The 5912-nt window shown below is 33.2% G+C and overlaps 1 non-coding gene across 1 annotated transcript; it reads right to left on the bottom strand.

The window, feature by feature from the left end:
• Positions 1–333: 333 nt before the first annotated feature.
• LOC145583544 (small nucleolar RNA R71) lies at positions 334–439 on the bottom strand. Its single transcript, XR_014100184.1, has one exon. It is a non-coding gene; the product is annotated as a small nucleolar RNA R71 (small nucleolar RNA).
• Between the last annotated feature and the right edge of the window lie 5473 nt (positions 440–5912).

Raw genomic sequence — 5912 nt, 5'->3', positions numbered from 1 at the left:
GAACATCGGGAGCTTATAGAGCTTCAAGTGGCATTGCTTCCCCGGTTACCTAAGCTAATGATTTTGAGATTCAGCCCGCAGTGATAAATATGGTTGAAAGAAGGCAGTTTAGTGAAGCAAAACATGAGAGCCCTCTTGCACACTTAAACAAGTTCGAAAAGTATTGCAACACGATCAAGGTAAATGGGGTTACTCAAGGATTTGTGAGACTAAAGCTATTTCCTTTCTCCTTGATAGGACGAGCTCTTGAATGGCTTGAGAAGGAGGTGAGAACTTGGGATGAGGTCACCACGCCTTTCTTAGGGAGATTTTACTCTCAAAAGAAGACGGTCAAGGCAAGGGCATTGATCCAAGGTTTCCATCAAAAAGCTAGTGAAACCATATACGAGGCATGGGAAAGATATAAAGAATATCAAAGGGAGTGTCCTCATCATGGCATTCCGACATACCAAGTGCTTCAAATTTTATATGGAGGCTTGACCCCACAAGGAAAGACTAGCTTGGATGCGGGAGCGGGTGGCTCGATTGTGAACAAGACGGAGGAGCAAGTCATTGAAATAATTGAGAATGTGGTGAGGCACCACATGGATTAGTAAGAAGGAGAGAGGGAGTCTCTAAGAAAAGGAGGATGTGTGGTTTACTCCGTCGATCACCTTAACGTCATCAATAATTTGACATCTCAAATTTCCAACCTTGGCAAGGAGATGACATCTATCAAGGCGAAACTTAAGACCTCCACTTCACACCAAGAGCACACAGTACTAGAATTATGCCATTTTTCGACCGAAAATATCCGTCAGTAGAGGTTGAAAATCCGTCGGAGATCATCATTCCGACAAAATTCCGTCGTTACGGTCCGTCAGAAAACAATTCGTAGGAAAAAGTAGATTTTTCACGGAAAATTCCGCCGGAAAGGTAGTTTCCGAAAGATTAAATTCTGTCGATGAGAATTTTGACTTTTATTCAAAATCCGTCGCTATTTTCCGACGGATAAATTCCATCGTTGATTTGCTTTTTTGACGGAATTTTTGGTCGTAAACCAGTTATTTCCGACGGAATTTATCCGTCGCAAACAGCAAACACTGCGAGGGAATTAAAATCCGTCACAAATTTACGACGGAAATAAGCGTCGCAAATTTGCGACGGATTTTAATTCCCTCGCAATGTTTGCTGTTTGCGATGGATTTTTCATCGAGTAATTCTGTCGCAAAGTGCTTTTTTCCAACGGATTTAAGCCGCAAAATTCCTGTCGGAAAGAAGATTTCAATTCAACAAATTCAAATTTATTTTTTTAATATAATTAGCATCATTCAAAACCTATACTCCTGCACCTAATTCTTGTTATAATTAAAATAATAATCGAATTACGGAAATATTTATATATATATTTCCACAAAAGCTATGCTGAAGTTAAACATAATCAAAAGTTATATAATATATAGTCATTTCCACAAAAGCGGGAACATAATCAAAAGCTACATAATTCAAATTAAGTACATGTCCATACTACATAAACAAAAGCTAGGCTAAACAATCGCCGGGGTACCCTAACCTGCTCCTCCACTACCCATGTCGTCCCTAGGGTCTCGATGATGAGGTTGAATGGTGGAACATGTGTCGTTGCTAGCGAATCGACTCATGAACTCATCCCACCTTTCCTGGTTTCTCCTCTCTATTTCGGCTACTTCAGCTTGAATTCGGGTTTGCATCTCAGCTTCCATTTCACTCCGTATTTCACTGCGAAGAGCCTGCACCCTATGCTCCATCTGATCCTGCATCAGAGAAACAACGGACGGTGTGTACTGCTATGAAGACCTGGAAACTCGACAATTCCGGTTGCCATAATACAACTCTACACTTTGGCAAAGTCCCCTTACACGACCCTTCTTGATGCGACCACCCATAGTCTCCCAATACAACTCATTCGGACTCTTCTTAATCCCTTGAGTGGTTGCTTCTTCAACCTTCTTCTGGTAGGTCTCCTACAAGATATACATTATACAAACATATATTGTTTAAAAAAATTACCAACATCATAATTTATAATAGTTTAGGGTGTCTATGACTTGCAATCACATAAAAGAAGCTATTTTCTAAGTTTAAGAGATCATTTTTATCAAAATAGAGCCAAGAAAGGCAAAAATGCCTTATAATTTGCCTATTTTCTTCAATTATAAACTAATGAACTTATTCTTTCTCAAATCATTCATATTGTAATGATTAGAAGGTGTTTATGACTTGAAAACACTTAACTAGACCAATTACTTAAGTTTAGGAACCATTTTACTCCAAACACATCCAAAAATGGCTTAAGTCACTTCTAGTTTGCCTATTTTCTTCAAGTCTTAACTAATGAACTCATTCTTTTTCAAATCATGTCACTTTTACATATTTATAGGTGTCTATGACTTGTAATCACATAAAAGAAGATATTTTTTCCATGTTATAGGGATCATTTTCATCAAAATAGAGCCAAGTAAGGCCAAAATGCCTTCTATTTTGCCAATTTTCTTTATTTATTAACTAACGAAGTAATTCTTTCTAAAAGCATGTCAATTTTGCATAGTAATAGGTACCTATGACTTGTAATCACATAAGAGAAGCTATTTGCTATGTTTAAGAGATCATTTTCATCAAAATATAGCCAAATAAGGCAAAAATGCCTTCAGTTTTGCCTATTTTCTTAATTTATTAACTAATGAAGTCATTCTTTCTCAAATCATGTCACTTTTGCATAGTTATAGGTGCCTGTGAGTTGTAATCACATAAAATAAGCTATTTTCTAAGTGATAGGGTTTATTTTCATCAAAATAGAGCCAAGTAAGGCAAAAGAGCCTTCTAAGTTGCTTATTTTCTTCATTTATTAAGTAATGAAGTCATTCATTCTCAAATCATGTCACTTTTTCATAGTTATAGGTGCCTATGACTTGTAATCACATAAAAGAAGCTATTTTCTATGTTTTCGTGATCATTTTCATCAAAATATAACCAAGTAAAGCAACTATGCCTTCTAAGTTTCCTATTTTCTTCATTTATTAACTAATGAAGTCATTTTTTCTGAAATCATGTCACTTTTGCATAGTTATAGGTGCCTATGACTTCTAATCACATAAAAAAAGCTATTTTCTAATTATAAGGGATCATTTTCGTCAAAATAGTGCCAAGTAAGGTAAAAATGCCTTCTATTTTGCCTATTTTATTCATTTATTAACTAATGAAGTCATTCTTTCTCAAATCATTCACTTTTGCATAGTTAAAGGTGCCTATGACTTGTACTCACATAAAAGAAGCTATTTTCTAAGTTTATGTGATCATTTTCATCAAAATAAAGCCAAGTAAGGTAAAAATGCCTTCTATTTTGCCTATTTTCTTCATTGATTAACTAATGAAGTCCTTCTTTCTCAAATCATGCCACTTTTGCATAGTTATAGGTGCCTACGACTTGTAGTCACATAAACGAAGCTATTTTCTAAGTTTATGTGATCATTTTCACCAAAATATAGCCAAGTATGGCATCAATGCCTTCTAACTTGCCTATTTTCTATATTTATTGACTAATGAAGTCATTCTTTCTGAAATCATGGTACTTTTGCATAGTTATAGGTGGCTATGACTTTAATCACATAAAAGAAGATATTTTCTATGTTTAAGGGATCATTTTCATCAATATAGAGCCAAGTAAGGCAAAATTGCCTTCTATTTTGCCTATTTTCTTCATTTATTAACTAATGAAGTCATTGTTTCTCAAATCATGTCACTTTTGCAATGTTATAGGTGGCTATGACTTGTAATCACATAAATGAAGCTATTTTCTATGTTTAAGGTATTTTTTTCATCAAAATAGAGCCAAGTAAGGAAAAAATGCCTTCTATTTTGCCTATTTTCTTCAATTTTTAACTAATGAAGTCATTCTTTCTCAAATCATGTCACTTTTGCATAATTATAGGTGCCTATGACTTTTAATCACATAAATGAAGCTATTTTCTATGTTTAAGGTATCTTTTTCATCAAAATAGAGCCAAGTAAAAAAAATGCCTTCTAATTTGCCTATTTTCTTCATTTATTAACTAATGAAGTCATTCTTTCTCAAATCATGTCACTTTTGCATAGTTATAGGGGCCTATGACTTGTAATCACATAAAAGAAGTTATTTTCAAAGTTTTAGGCATCATTTTCATCAAAATATAGCCAAGTAAGTCAAAAATGCTTTCTAAGTTGCCTATTTTCTTCATTAATTAACTAATGAAGTCATTCTCTCCGAAATCATGTAACTTTTACATAGTTATAGGTGCCTTGACATGTAATCACATAAACGAAGCTATTTTATATGTTTAAGGAATCATTTTCATTAAAATAGAGCCAAGTAAGGAAAATGTGTCTTCTGTTTTGCCTATTTTCTTCATTTATTAACTAATGAAGTTTTTCTTTCTCAAATCCTGTCATTTTGTCATAATTATAGGTGCCTATGACTTGTAATCACATAAAGGAAGCTATTTTATAACTTTGAGTGATCATTTTCATCACAATAGAGACAAGTATGGAAAAAATGCCTTCTGTTTTGCCTATTTTCTTCATTTATTAACTAATGAAGTCATTATTTCTCAAATCATGTCAGTTTTGCATAGTTAGAGGTGCATGTTACTTGTGACCACGTAAACGAAGCTATTTTCTAAGTTTAAATGATCATTTTCATCAAAATTTAGCCAAGTAAGGCAAAAGTGCCTTCTAAGTTTCCCATTTTCTATATTTATTAACTAATGAAGTCATTCTTTCTGAAATCATGTCACTTTTGCATAGTTATAGGTTCCTATGTCTTTAATCACATAAAAGAAGCTATTTTCTATGTTTAGGGGATTATTTTCATCAAAATAGAGCCGAGTATGGAAAAAATGCCTTCTGTTTTGCCTATTTTCTCCATTTATTAACTAATCAAGTCATTCTATCTCAAATCATGTCACTTTGGCATTGTAAGAGGTGTCTATGACTTGTAATCACATAAAAGAAGCTATTTTCTAAGTTATAGGGATCATTATCATCAAAATAGAGCCAAGTAAGGCAAAAATGTCTTCTAAGTTGCCTATTTTCTTCATTTATTAAATAATGAAGTCATTGTTTCTGAAATCATGTCACTTTTGCATAGTTATAGGTGCCTATGACTTGTAATCACATAAAAAAAGCTATTTTCTAAGTTTAAGTGATCATTTTCATTAAAAATAGAGCCAAGTAAGGTAAAAATGCCTTCTATTTTTCCTATTTTCTTCATTTATTAACTAATGAAGTCATTCTTTCTCAAATCACATTACTTATATATAGTCATAGGTTTGTATGACTTGTAATCACATAAAAGAGGCTATTATCTAAGTTTAAGTGATCATTATCATCAAAATAGAGCCAAATACGGCAAAAATGCCTTCTATTTTGCCTATTTTCTTCACTTATTGACTTCTCAAATCACATCACTTTTACATAGTGATAGGTACCAATGACTTGTATTCACATAAAAGAAGGTATTTTCCAAGTTATAGGGATCATTATCATAAAAATAGAGCCAAGTAAGGCAAAAATGCCTTCTAAGTTGCCTATTTTCTTCATTTATTAACTAATGAAGTCATTGTTTCTCAAATCATGTCACTTTTTCATAGTTATAGCTGCCTATGACTTGTAATCACATAAAAGAAGCAATTTTCTAAGTTTAAGGGATTATTTTTATCAAATTAGAGCCAAGTAAAGCAAAAATGCCTTCTAAGTTGCCTATTTTCTATATTTATTTACTAATGAAGTCATTTTTTCTTAAATCCTGTCACTTTTGCATATTTATAGGTGTCTATGACTTGTAATCACAGAAAAGAAGCTATTTACTAAGTTTTAGGGATCATTTTCATCAAAATTGAGCCAAGTAAGGCAAAAATGCC

Source organism: Chenopodium album, chromosome 15 (assembly GCF_948465745.1).
Source record: "Chenopodium album chromosome 15, dcCheAlbu1.1, whole genome shotgun sequence".
Classification (NCBI taxonomy): Eukaryota; Viridiplantae; Streptophyta; class Magnoliopsida; order Caryophyllales; family Amaranthaceae; genus Chenopodium; species Chenopodium album.
This window is presented reverse-complemented; position numbering and strand designations above follow the sequence as displayed.